Here is a 15782-nt window from a genome sequence, read left to right as displayed (position 1 = left end):
TCAATTGCCTTCATCACCGTTTTTTTTGTTTGTAATGTTTTGGCCCTTTGCTATTTTCCTTTTTATATATTATATATTCTTTTAATTATTTTTATTATATATACCGTATATTATATGTATTTATTACTTAATTATTGGTGAAAAATTCTTAGACATTTATGCCAGTTTGCTATATGCAGGTAGAAGAAAAAAAAATCTCTAAAAAAGAAATAGTAGAAAAGAAAATATATATATATATTTGTTATTTTAAATTTTATTTATTTACGTTTGTCAATTAAATTGGGTCATGTGTACACCATAAATACATGAACAGTCCATCATGACCGCTAATAGCAAAAAATGAATAAAAATATCAAAATGCTAACAGAACCCGAATTTGGTCGCCAAAAAATAAATTTTAAGAGTTAATTACTAGCAAGATAGAACTTTTAAAAATCAGTTCTCCTTCATCTATTTGGTTCTTCTTCTCTTCCACATTGGCTTTGTCTTTACTCCAAGCTTGTTGCAAGGTGACGGAACACATTGCTATAATAAACCCGATCACTTTGTGGCATCTATGTTCAAAATAAAATTGTGTTAAAAATTTACTAACAAATGAATCAAATACTTACAAAAATCTATGTTTTATATAATTTTGTTCTTTTAAACAATCTTTTCTTTTAAAAAAATAATAAATAAAGAAAATAATAATAACCTGATTCACCACTGTTTTAAACCTTTCTAATACTGCTTCTGCATTATTGATTGACAGATCCATCTGAGGAGCCTTAAAAAAACAAAATTTATTCATTAATAATCTTTTAAATTCAGAATCTTTTGCTTCAAGTAGAGCTTATAATAACAAATGCAAAAGAGTAAAATTTCGACTTTAATTATATATATATGTATATCTACTAAACAACTTTTTAATTTCGGGTTTGAATCGAATTTAATTTCTTAGAGAATCTATTGAGATTAAATGTAACAACTATAAATAGGTGTTTTTCTATTCTAAAAGGGAGTTCTGATCTCCAATCTTTAAAGCTCATATTTGAGATTCAGAGTCAAATTTAGAGAGAGAGTACAATATCATAATGAGTGTCCGTAAAGGAATGTAATAGGAGTATCACTCTAGAAGTGATTTTCTATTTCTTTGTAATTATTCACTGTGTTGAGTTGTAATCTTAGGCTTATTCAATTGTGTACTATTGACTATTCCTAATTGATAAAAGATCCATGATTCATTCATTCTCGAGCTAAGTTTTTCTTGTCTAATTTTAATTAAGTTCTAATTTTAATTTTGTGATTTGTTTTAGTTTTATTTATGCATTCTTGAATATTGTTACTGTTGTAACAATCGGTTTTGAAGGTGATCATTCACCACAAAATCTCCAAGGTACTCTATTTCCTTTTAGTTAAGGATTATGTTTCGAGAGCATGATTAAATAATTCTGACTATCAACTCAGCAAACAAACTATTCAAAATTGACAAATCAAACCAACTCAACAAAACTTAAATTATGTCTAAATTTTCTTACAAAATTAATCTTTATTATCAAAACTCAAAACAGGCAGAAGAAGAGATGGATCATGAAGAAAGAGAATGCACTTTTTTCTAATGTAATTCTAGTAATTTTAAAGATCTTTTTAAATATATATATTGAGGATAAGATTATAATATAATTTTACCTGATTTTGTATTAGTGGCCGGAAGGGCATTGAATTTGAAGCAAAGGGATCTTCATTATTCATCAAGAATGGTACTTGAGTTTCATTAGTCACATGATCATCACTAGTATCATATATTAAAACACAAAATTAATATATAGATATCATAAAATTATATAATGAGAGAAATTAATTAATAAAATAAACTTACATATTGAGTTGTTGCATGAAATTTGAGATGACAAGTTGATGAGAATTGTTATTATTAGGAGAAGTACTACTAGAGTCTTTAAATATGTGTTGCATAGTATCACCAACAGCCTCCTCATCAAAAAAAATAGTTCCTTTAAGAATAATGCTACTTATTAAATCATCATCTTCTGATATTGGTAATAATTGAATAACTTGGTTATTTTCCTTATTATCCAATATTGATGGAAATTGGAAGTTTAATAATTGTTTTTGAAATTCTTCCATATTCACCTTAGTAATAGTTTACTATTAAGTTTTACTATATATTTTATGCACGAAAGGGAACTCTATTATTGATTTTATTTATAATATAGAGTAATTAGCAAATTGTTAATATACAAGGTTTGTCTATTTATATACGTACTCTTATTAATTCTAGTTAGTTTTTTCAAAAAATATGTTATCTTTTTTTTTGACAAAAAAAAAAGATTGGGATTTAAATCTCTTTTTTTTAAATGGATAGGGATTTAAATCTGTTTGACTGGAAGTGCCAATTGGGTTTGCCACCATATATGCACATATGTACACGTGTCATCATTTTCACTCTGAATCTGATTTATGCTCCTTTTTGAATGCCTTGGTTATCTCATATCCACAGGAACCAATGGCAAATATCCAAACACAGCATAACCCTTCTGCGTCAAATCCTTTACAGTATGGTTATACTTCTCCGACCACTGAGCTGCCGTCGGTGCTGCCTTCTCAGCCACCTGGTGAATGGCCGGGTAGCTGTTTACAAAATGCTTGAGTCTTCTCCGCTGCCTTAACTGTCAAATAATGAGCTTTGTAAACGATCGATCTGCTTAGCCAATGGTGGCGCATGCTTATCAAACTTGTGTGTAGCTTCGTCTACCTGTCATAGTGAATCCACTTCTTAATTTGAGATTGAGCAAAGGGAAAACCTAATAAACACCCAATTCACATATATCATCACAATATTTTCGTTTCAAATAAGCTTAGTAATCAAGATCAAGATCAAGATCTCTCTCCATCTTTCTGTACATAGAGCACCAGAAAACTTTTCTTATTCATGTTTATATATGCTAACGCAGGAAACGAAGGTCGAAAAAATAGATCAGACTCAAAGAATCGTTGATAAGATTCTCGGAGCTGAGTAATATCAGATATTGAATAACAAAAAGTATTTTCTTGGAGCTCTTAAGATTGATTTGGCCTGAAAAATTGTAAAGAAACATTTAAGAAGAGATTACACGTGTCATTATTCCTTCTTTTAGCTCTCCGTGTGTCTACCGCCACGTGTAAACCTTTTTTTTTTTTTTTTTTTTTTAAAGGATATTTATCGATTGATTAGATGAAATGATAGCATTTTTTTTTCTATATGGTTAAATTTAAAGATTTTTGTCCAATTTTAGTAAAAAAATTTTAACATAGATAAAAGTTTAGAGGACCTGATTTACTACATATCAAAGTTGTAGTGATATAATTTGGTAGATATCAAAATTTGGGGAGCATGTTTTAGTACGTAAACAATCACTGAAACAATAAAATTGAATGAAAAATAGTTCAGGGAAATTTTTAACGCCAAAAAAAATTCAAAGGACATGATTTGGTACATATCAAAGTTCGGGAAAGAAAAATCATAATTAGCCAAGTCAAAATATACACAAATTGTTTATTAATTTTCCTAAAAAAAATTAGCTATTACTTATAGATAAGTTTGTGCTTTATTAATTCTAGTATATATGCACATATGTACACGTGTCATATTTTGATTGGCCCAAAATTAATACATATTTTGTTTTCTCTCACCGGTACAGATCTCAACTCCTGCGAGTGAAAATGATGAAGGAATCAGAGGTGATCTCGAGACCTCTACAACCCCAATGGATGTTGAACACAAGCCGCTGGTGTGACTGACATGGTGTCCCAAGGTGGCAGTCCAATGCCGGACGAAAACCAGAAGCAAAGCTCTGACACAGATGCCGGTCCAGAGATGGGCCAATTGGAAGCAGATTCTAAGATAGAGGCGGGGATCATTGAGGGTGAGGTTGATTTAGATGCAGCTTCCTGACTATGCCAACAACAAGTTCGATTTGGAAGAGAACGAACTCATCTTCATTTCCGAAATACCAAGCAAACTTTTACAGCCTTGTAATGCTCCATTCTTAAAGGTATTATAACCAGCTTAGTGAAACTTTAGTGGCTCATTCCTTCAAAGCTGCAAAAATATTTATTTCTTGTAGGATCAAATCATTACTTCTTTATGCTCTTAGTCAAAACAGTTTTGCTCTTTTTTTATTTGTGAGTTTTGTAGGCTAAAAATGAAATGACCCTAGTTTTATACATTAGTTATATATAAATATATATTTAAGAAGAAAAAATCAAGAACTCATCATTAATTTTATAAAAAACTAATTGTGAATAATAAATTGTATCATAGGTACACCAAAAATACATGAATAGTCCACCATGACAGTTTGCGTTCCAAAAAATAGATAAAAATATCAAAATGCTAATAGAACCCGAGTTTTGTGGCCAAAAAATAAATTTTGATAGTTAATTACTAGTTAAGATAGAACTTTTAAAAATCTGTTCTCTTTCACCTATTTGGTTCTTCTTCTCTACTACCTTGGCTTTGTCTTTCCTCCAAGCTTGTTGCAAGGTAACGGAACACATTGTTATAATAAACCCGATCACTTTGTGGCTTCTATGTTCAAAATAAAATTGTGTCAAAAATTTACTAACAAAATGAATCAAATACTTTACAAAAATCTATGTTTTATATAATTTTGTTCTTTTAAACGATCTTTTCTTAAAAAAAAATAATAAATAAAGAAAATAATAATAACCTGATTCACCACTGCTTTAAAGTTTTTTAATACTGCTTCTGCATTATTGATTGACAGATCCATCTGAGGAGCCTTAAAAAAACAAAATTTATTCATCAATAATATTTTAAATCTAGAATTATTTGCTTCAAGTAGAGCTTATAATAACAAATGAAAAAGAATAAAATTTCGACTTAATTATATACACGTATATCTACTAAACAACTTTTCAATTTCGTGATTGAATTAATTATATGATTTAATTTCTTAGAGAATCTATTGGGATTAAATTTAATAACTATAAATAGGTGGAACTCTATTATAAAACGGAGTTCTAATCTCAAATTTTTAAAGGTCATACTTGAGATTCATAGTTAAGTTTAGAGAGAGAGTTCAAGATCACAAAGAGTGTGTGTAAAGGAATATAATAGGAGTATCACTCTAGAAGTGATTTTCTATTTCTTTGTAATTATTCACTGTGTTGAGTTGTAATCTTAAGCTTATTCAATTGTATACTATATATTGACTATTCCTAATCAATAAAAGATCCATGATATTCCCGAGCTAAATTTTTCTTGTCTAATTTTAATTTTGTGATTGGTTTTAGTTTTGTTTATGCATTCTTGAATATTGTTACTGTTGTAACAATCGATTTTGAAGGTGATCATTCACTACAAAATCTCCAAGGTACTCTATTTCCTTTTAGTTAAGGAATATGTTTAGTGAGCATGATTAAATAATTCTGACTATCAACTAGCAAACAAACTATTCAAAATTGACAAACCAAACCAACTCAACAAAACTCAAATTATGTCTAAATTTTCTTACAAAATTGATTTTTATTATCAAAACTCAAAACATGCTGAAGAAGAGATGTATCATGAAGAAAGAGAGTTCACTTTTTTCTTATGTAATTCTAATAATTTTAAAGATCTTTTCATATATATATATATATATATTGAAGATAAGATTATAATATAATTTTACTTGATTTTGTATTAGTGGCCGGAAGGGCATTGAATTTGAAGCAAAGGGGTCTTCATTATTCATCAAGAATGGTACTTGAGTTTCATTAGACACATGAGCATCACTAGTATCATATATCAAACCACAAAATCAATATATATATATATAAATATATATATCATAAAATTATATAATGAGAGAAATTAATTAATAAAATAAACTTACATATTGAGTTATTGCATGGAATTTGAGATGCCGATCATGATTGTTGTTATTAGGAGAAGTACTAGAGTCTTCAAATATGTGTTGCATAGTATCACCAACAGCCTCCTCATAAAAAAAAAATAGTTCCTTTAAGAATAATGGTACTTATTAAATCATCATCTTCTGATATTGGCAATAATTGGAAGTTTAATTGCATAGAATTATTATTACTTATTAAATCATCTTCGTAATATAACTCTACAATTAAACCACCAACATCCTCATCAGGAATAACTTCATTATTTTCCTTATTATCCCATGTTGTTGATGGGAATTGGAAGTTTAATAATTGTTTTTGAAATTCTTCCATATTCATCGTACAATTAATATACAGATTTGTCTATTTATATACGTAGGCTTATTATTGATTTTATTTATAACATAGAGTAATTAGCAAATTCTTAATATACATGAACGTAGGCTTATTATTTCTAATTAGTTTTTAAAACAATAATTATGTTATCTTTTTTGACAAAAAAAGATTATTATTTTTGAACTAATTAAATGTAAATAAATAAACTAAGTCAACATATATATGCTCAAAAAATAAGAGGGTAGTTTTGTTGGATGAGGAGATGAAGGAGGAAGAAGGTAGTGCAAGAATGTGTAAGACCCACTGTGGTGTTGTGCCGCAAAGCACATAACAAAAGAGAAATTATAAGTTGTTTCATCGGGTTGTGTTTTGGATCTCCAGAGATATCACTCCTCAGCTTCTATTATTATTATTATTATTATTATTATTATTATTATTATTATTATTATTGATTTTCTTCTTCATGCTTTTGTCGTTGATTTTCTTTTTTTCATTATCATATGTTGATTTATTTGGATACATTAAAATTTTATTTGGTATCATTAGCAAATGATTCTTTTTCTATGCATATTTTCTTTGATCTCCTAGCTAGTTGGAGTCTTTAATTTCGTGTTGCAGAAGTTTAGGCATTGATCTGATTGGTTTTATTTCCTTATGGATACATTCCAAAGGAAGGGCTTATCGGATTCGGTGATGTATTGGACTTGTGTTGCCGATGATTAAAGGTGGTACTAGTGAGAGTGGCAATGCGGTGGCGCAATTTATGATTTTGGGCTGAGATTTTTGCAGCATTGCCATTTAACGTGTATTAATGGCAAAGATTTTTGGAGTTTTAGTTTTTGGGATTGCTTTAATTAATTATTCTTTTTAATTACACGTAATAAATATATATTATTATTATTTTAATTTATATTAAATTAAAAAAAATATTAATATGGGAGCTATAAATTCTGAGATATTTTTGGGCTTATTTTGCTGCATTGATTATGTTTTTCTACCATATTTGCATTATTTTTGTACCATATTTGCATTATTTTTGTTTTTTAATGCATTAAAATTGATTCTAAATTTAAGTTTTGAATCCAATATATTTAAAGAAATGCATTTTTTATATTAATTTCAAATCAATTAATTGTAGTAATAATTATTTATAACATTATTAAATATATGGTAATTGTGGGAGATGTTTAAGAGAATCCTTTACATTTGTTGCATTATTATTTTTCATTTTAGTGATATTGAATGAGACTATTTTCGGCCTGCTCACCGGAGGTAAGGTTCATTCTGGCATTCTTTTATCTTGTTCTCTCTTTAATAAGATTACAGTTAAGTTCTCTTTAGTTTTTTTGTCATTTTTTTTCATCAATGAATTCGTGTAGGTTTGTTCTGTTCTAATCAATGTTAAAATATATGGAAAAAATCTTTAAAGTTTTATATGGTGTTGTTTTCTTATAAGATCTACCATCAAGTTTTTTCTTTTGCATTTTAAATTTTGTATATTCTGTTTTTAATTTTATTATTTTTCTTGTATAATCTTGTTTTGATAGTTGTAAGAGGAAAGAGTACAGAGCAAATTATAAAGTTTTCTTCAAAGAATTTGTTGTCCGAAAATTTCTTGTTTCTATAATGTTGAATTATTTTAATGGGATATATTGTAATCTTTTTGTTATTGGTTTGTTCTATATTTGCGCTATTTTTATGGCTTTGGCGCCTTACAAGGCTATAGCGCCTATTATATGGTTGGCCTCTAATTATTTAGGGTAGTTTGTTTAAAATTTTACAGCTTCTTGTATTAAAAATATAACAAAATATTGGCACAATAAAATTGCAAAATAAACAAGTTATGCACTAGACAAATTTTAAGTTAATGTATGATGTAAAGAAATTTTAAAGTGATATTTTAAAAATATTTTCAAGTGAAATAAGGTTTAAGGAGGATTAAGTTTAAACGATAATAGTTTTTAGCTATGGTTGGTTCATATTTTTAGGAATTATTAGCAAAAAGGGAAAGTGGTGGAATTTAGTATTCAGATTCTAATATTATTATTTAAAATTAATCAAGTAATTTGAAGAATAATAAATACGAAGATATTGTAATGAAAGGAGGTGGGAATATTAATTGTCAAATGCGAATTTATTGTGTTCAGATATATTTGGGAAGTCAAATTTTATAGAATTTGGTTTGTAATATATGTTGTATAAGAAGGTATCATTATAAATGTTTTATGGTGATACAATTTTTGGAAGTTTTACAACTTGTCTTTTGGAAATTAAAATAGGAATAATTATGTCATAATAACTGAATTGGATTATTTTAAGTAATTTCAATTCAATATAGATTGATTTGATTATAATAAAGTTTTACCATAAATAAATATGTATAAAAATTGTTTTTTTGGGATAAGTACAATAAAGAAAATTGTAATATTTTAGAAATGCGGACATTAATAATGAATTAATATGGTTGATTTTGTTTATTTTGGGAAGGATTATGGAATTAATGGGTCATTAATGCTTAATAATCAAGGTTATTTTGTTTCATTGTATTGAATTACACTAATCATTGATAATCAAGGTTATTGAATACATTATTCGTTGCCTACTTTATTATTGCGATAATTTTTAAAGTAAACTTTTGATATCCTATGGATGGGAGCATTAGAGGTTTTTGTTATTACTAGATTACATATAAAAAAATTTTAGGTTTTAGGGTCTTAGTAAGGAATAGTAATCCTAAGATGATGATGAAGTAAAATACAAGAGTTAAGTTGCTACTAGCCAAAGGGTTTCCCTTTGGCTAGTTATAGTATTTTATATGGGGATCTAGTTTTTCAATTTTGAGTTTTGAGTGTTTTGATCGGATTGATTATTTTCTAATAAATTTTTTTGGTTTTTTGATTTGTTTTCAGTTTATTCAGATTCGTTAGCTTTGGTGACGACTATCAACAATGGGTAAATGTATTTCAACAAGTTAGGAGTGTTGTTTGAAGATGTTATAGCTTTATTGTCTAAATTTTCGGGGGCAGTTTTGTCCCATGTGGCTCGCTCTGAGAATTTAGTGGCCCATGGCTTGGCAAAGCATGCTCTGCGGTTAGACGATGAGCTATCCTGGTTCGAGGAGGTTCCAGCGCCGGTGGCGGACGTGGGCGTCGTAAATTCATGAGTGATTCTAATCACTTTGTCAAAAAAAAAATGTAAATAAATAAAAAATGGGATTTAATTATTTTTTTTTTAGATAGATAGGGATTTAAATCCGTTAAGTTTGACTATTAATTGGGTTTGCCACTATAAATGCACATATATACACGTATCATATTTTGATTGGTCCAAATAATTTTAATAATTTAAATATTACAAAAATTGTTTTAAAATTAAAAATAAATAAAATAAAATAAGTTATTTCTCTTCTTCTTGGATCTGTGGTTCATCCATCATTACTGTCCATGATCGACCCACAATCTATTCCTTTAATCCAAATCAACACCAAAATAAATTAGAAAACAATTACATTTTCATATCTAACCTAAAATACCTAAATCAAATAAATAAAACTCTAGATCTCAGAGATCAAAATGGGGACGATTAGTATTGTAGTGTGGTGCTTTGGTTTATCGCAGAGAGAAAGAGTGAAATCAGATTGGTGAGAGAAAAGGGGTTCATCCATGGATTTGGATTTTAGGATATTTTTTTGTTTCTTTATTATTTATTTATTTAAAAATAAATTTTTATATTGTTTAAATTAGGGAAATTTGCGGCAAAAGTCCTCAAAATATTCACTTTGTTACAGATTAGTCTCCAAGCTCGAAAAATATCGGTGATAGTACTCAAGCTCATGATTTTTATTTGTCCGTTAGTCCCAATTTTAACTGAGCCGTTTATTTTTTAAAAATTGACATGTGTCAAAATATTATTAGTCCAAATTATTATTTTAATTTAATAAATAAATAAATAAATAAATTATTTAAAAAATAATTTCTTTTTTCTTTTTCTTTCTTTTCTTCTTCTCCGTCTTCTTCTTCTTCTCACTCTGCCAAAAAACCTACCAACCCCCAGCCCTTTCTCTTGGCGTGGAGAAACCCACCAACCCCCAACCCACATTCACACCGGTTCCATCGATCCGTTCTACCATGTCTGCTTCGGTGGAATGATCTTCTCCTACCTCGTCACTCTGCCCGTAGAGCATCGCCATCTCGAGCACCAGTAGCACACCAAGGAGGCTTCAACACGTGGCACTCTTGAATAAATTAACGGAGCAGTTAAATTTAGGACTAACGGACTTACAAAGGGTGCGACCTTGAGGACTATTGTCGCTATTTCTCGAGCTTGAGGACTAATCTATAACAAAGTGAACATTTTGAGGACTTTTGCCGCAAATTTTCCTTTAAATTATTAAAATTGTTAAGGCCAATGAAAACATGTGTACATATCGGTAAACTCAATTGGTATTTAATGGCCAAATTTAACGATGCAGAATTAAAGACAAGAGGGTTTTACAAAAAAAAAAAAAAAAGTTAAGTGTATAACAATTAAAAATAGAAAAATTCTACAATGCACCCCTTTAAAATAGATATATTGATGCACCCCTATCTGTTTTAGCTTCCGAAATAATTTTTTATTCAAATTTTTTCTCATGGTCATGTACGTTATAGTTATTTAAGACATCCTGCAAAATTTTAAGAAATTTGAAAAAGTTTAACACGCCGAAAACTATGTTCAAACAGTGTATTGCACGCGTGACTATTTTATTTTATATGCGTGTAAAATCGACTGTTTGAACATTGTTCTCTATATTGTAAATTATTCCGAATTTCTTAAAATTTTATAGGATATCTTAAATAGCTATAATATACATGAATATGAAAAAAAAATTAGACTAAATTCTTTTTCTGAATGTTGAAATAAGTTAAGGATGCATCAATACATCCCTTTTAAGGGGGTGCATTGTAGAATCACCCTTAAAAATATATGGGGGTTTAGCCGCAAATTTCTCTATTTTTTTAATTTATGTTCACAATAAATTTTAGCTTATGATTAGTATTTAGTGGCCAATAAAAAATTGAGTTGATGACATTATGAGTGTTGATGTACATTGTCACTAGTAAAAATACATATAGAAATTTCCCATACCACATCGTCAAGGTTACAAATTTTAAAAGAGAATCTCAAGTATAAAGGGTGACTTTTGTAATTCCCAATATGAAAAGGAATAATAAATATATTTTTTGAATGGAAAAGTATTTCATTAGATAAAAAAGAAAAAAAAAAACTCATCATTCTCTTCTAAAAGACTGAATAAAAGACATGAGTGGTTAAAGCTTGTCGTCGATGAACAACAGTGATATAAGTCTTGTGTCAATATAATTAGTGAATATCTCTTCCACTGTCTCTGTACTGAAATTATTAGAAGTGTAAATTAAAAAAAAACCAAAATTATAATTTTTATAGAAGCAATAAAAAGGTATACTTGTTTTGTTAGAATTATAAAAAACTATATGTAATATTACCTTATTGTTTCTCCATATTGGTTTTGTCTCTGCAATATTGTTGCACGGCGATACAATACATTTTTGTAGTAATCTCGAACACATTTTGGGACCTATTTTAGAATTGTGTCAAATATTTACTAAGAAGTACATCTAGTATTTTATCGAATCTCTATTATATAATTTTTTCTTTTAAAAGAAATTTAAAAAATAAATAAAATTACCTGATTCAGCACTAATTGAAAATTCTATAATACTGCTTCTGCAAAATTGATTGATATTTCCATCTCAGGAGCCTTAAAATAAAACAAATTATTCATCAATAAAATTTCACCTTTTAAATTAAGTGTTTAAAGTAGAGCTTAATAATAAACGCAAGAGAAGGCAATTTCAACTTTTGTTATATTATATAGTATTAGGCATTAGTAACATGTAATGCATGTTTGCTTAAAATTGTATCAAAGTTGTTAACCTTAATTATTAATTTAAATAATAATAATAAAAGGTAAATTTAATACAACTCTTATATTTTTTTAAATATATAAAATACGGTTTAAATTTATTTATAAAAAATTGTATCTAACTAATTAATTTTATTAAATAATAAATTAAGTAAATAACTAAAAAAATTTGATATAAAGTATGATTAATTATTTGAATAACGTCTAATTTAAATTTAAATTAAGATTTTTATAAAAAAAAAATTAATTATCTAATTTTGTTGATACTTTTAAATAATTATCTAAATTATATTTTAATAAATAAATTAAATTTAGTCTTAATTTTTTTTAAAAAGAAATAACTAATTGATTGATTTAACTGTGTTAGTTTTAATCGATTAACGAAAAATAAAAAAAAATCGTTAAACTAACAATTTTCGTTAAATATTCACATTTAATATAAGACAAATATAATATAATAGACATAAGTTTAAATAATAATAATAATAATAATAATAATAATAATAATAATAATAATAATAATAATAATAATAATAATAATAATAATAATAATAATAATTGTGACAGTCAGTAGTCCCGTGATCCGTAAGGGGAAATATCGGGTAAACTGTGCAATCCCACATCGCCTGGGGAAGGTCAAGTGGGATGATTCTGAGACTGTGTAGGTATGGGACTACACAGCTGAAGAGAGCTTAAATGGACTGATTGGTACTACCTATATCAGCAACGTGCATCTTTTTTTTCGGTAGCCCATCTCGAAAGAACTCCACAGTTAAGCGTGCTTGGCCTGGAGCAATTTTAGGATGGGTGACCTCCTGGGAAGTTTTCCCAGGATGCGTTTGAGTGAGGACAAAGCACGTTGCAAACACTCGTGTTGGTCTGTAGGGTCAGTCATCAATCCATGAAGCAGCTAGAGTAACGTACTCATGTATAAGAGTCATTCATTCCGTGGGTGTAAGGACCCAATGGAGGCTTGAAGCAGGGACGTTACAAATGGTATTAGAGCCTTGACCCAGGCGGAAGTGTGGTCGACGAGGACGTCGGACCCCGTAAGGGGGGTGATTGTGACAGTCAGTAGTCCTGTGATCCGTAAGAAGAAATACCGGGTAAGCTGTGCAATCCCACATCGCCTGGGGAAGGTCAAGTGGGATGATTCTGAGACTGTGTAGGTATGGGACTACACAGTTGAAGAGAGCTTAAATGGATTGATTGGTACTACCTATATCAACAAGGTGCATCTTCTTTTTCGGTAGCCCATCTCGAAAGAACTCCATAGTTAAGCGTGCTTGCTCTGGAGCAATTTTAGGATGGGTGACCTCCTGGGAAGTTTTCCCAGGATGCGTGTGAGTGAGGACAAAGCACGTTGGAAACACTCGTGTTGGTCTGTAGGGTCAGTCATCAATCCATGAAGCAGCCAGAGTAACGTACTCGTGTATAAGAGCCATTCATTCCGTGGGTGTAAGGACCCAATGGAGGCTTGAAGCGAGGACGTTACAATAATAATAATAATAATATATTTTTAGATATATGCAGTACGTTTAAATTTGAATCACAATATTAAATATTTTTAGATATGTACAGTAAATTTAAATTTGAATCACAATGTTTAAAAAAACAGCAATTACATAAGCACATTTAAGAGTTTTTTGTGGCTAAACCCTGTCAACTATCATTCCACTTATACTTAACTCTCTAAATTTAAATTTTAGTGGTAAAACCCTCCAAATAAATTTAAGGTGTTATCTATTTTTCACAGTTAATTGCGAACTTGAGGTTGAAATGTTAAGTGTAAGTAAAATGATAATTGGAAGGGTTTAACCGCTAAAAACTCGCACACTTAATATCATAGAGATATAAAGAAGACATGACAACCAAATAATTAGGGTTTTTAATTCTAAAAATACATCTTACCTGATATTGTATTGGTGGGAAGGACATTAAAGCAAGGGAATCATCTTTATTAATTGCTAGAATTTCAGTTCCATGATCATTACTAGTATGAAACCAAAAAATTAGTACTATAATTGAAAAAAAAAATGAATTATATATTATAATTATGAGATAACTAATTAATTAAGAAACTTACTTGTTGAGATTTTGAATGGAATTTGAGAGGCCATGTTGAGAATAATGTGGAGGAAGAGGAGATTCTTTAAAGATGTCTTCCATAATACGACCAACATCATTATTTTCAAGAAAATACTTTGATATATCATCTTCTTCAATATTTGATGTTGGGTATTTGAAGTTTAATAAATCTTCATTTTCTATATCTTTAACATTCTTCCCCTTATTATTATTATTATTATCATCATTATGAGAAGAATCATTCATCTTCATCATGATAACTAAATCTATCAAGCAATAATAATATGTTTCGAATAATTAAACACAAACTAAGTTTGTATGTATTTAATTATCTATCGTAAAGTAAAGAAAGAATACAAAAAGTTTAGGTATACTAGTAATTACCTTTCTTATATATAGACATTATTATCACTTCCTAATTACATTAGAATTTGTATATATACATGTTCTTTTTTAAGTTAGTTTAAAAATTATTATGTTATCTTTTTTTTTTCTTATGTTACTTTAAGTTAATTAAAATTATTATATGAGGTATATGCGTGAAAAGCAATTTACAAAGTAATGATCATTTATTATTTTTTTTTTTACAGTAAAATTATTTAAATTTTATATTTGTTAACAATTAATTACATAAACTAATTTTTTTAACGGTAAAACTTATCAAACTCACGTGATGGACCACCCACGTATACTCTCATTTACACGTGTCAAGTTTTTAATAGTTCACGTGATATTAAAATTATTTTACAATATAAAAAATAATTTAAAAATTATCAAAATTAAAAATATATATCTTATTTATATTTTTCTTTTCTTTTCTTTTCTTTTTTTTCTTTTTCATCTGAACTAATTAAAAAAAACATATATTCTTGACACTCTCTCTCTCTCTCTCCCGATTTCTGATCATCTTCATCTTCTCCATGAAGCGTAGCTAGCTGCCGCCATTGCAATATCTTCTCCTTGAAAGCCCGCACCAGTCCCTTGGTTCTGACGGAGAAGGCTTCGTGACATTGGCAGCAAGTTCGTAACGACGAAAGCTTATGGATGATATAGGGATAACTTTCTGAATCAAATCTGAAGGTAGAAGATGAAGATGAAAATATTTATATATATATATGTTTACGTGTATTTTGCCGTAATTAATTATTTTTTCTTTATTTATTTATTTTTATAAAAATGTAAAAAGTAGAAAGATCTGCAAAAATAAAAACTTATATTTTAAGTCATTTTTGTTGGTGTAATCCCGAGAGACACAGAAGAGATCATTTGTCTTTTTTTGGTGAGTGGAGATGGCAGAAGCAAGAGCAACAGACATGAGACAGTCAGAGGCCTAATTTGCTTTGAAGAAATTGCAGCATGGCTTTGGTCACACTTGACTCCATCACCTTCACTACCTCTCCTCTCCTTCGAACAACACAATTTCATCACATGGGAAAACAACCTCACCTAATTCACCATCTAATGTTATTCAGATCGTTTCATCAATCAAAACAAAAGAAAAAGAAAAGTATATAATATC

This window comes from Cannabis sativa, chromosome 1, assembly GCF_029168945.1.
Source record: "Cannabis sativa cultivar Pink pepper isolate KNU-18-1 chromosome 1, ASM2916894v1, whole genome shotgun sequence".
NCBI lineage: Eukaryota > Viridiplantae > Streptophyta > Magnoliopsida > Rosales > Cannabaceae > Cannabis > Cannabis sativa.
This window is presented reverse-complemented; position numbering follows the sequence as displayed.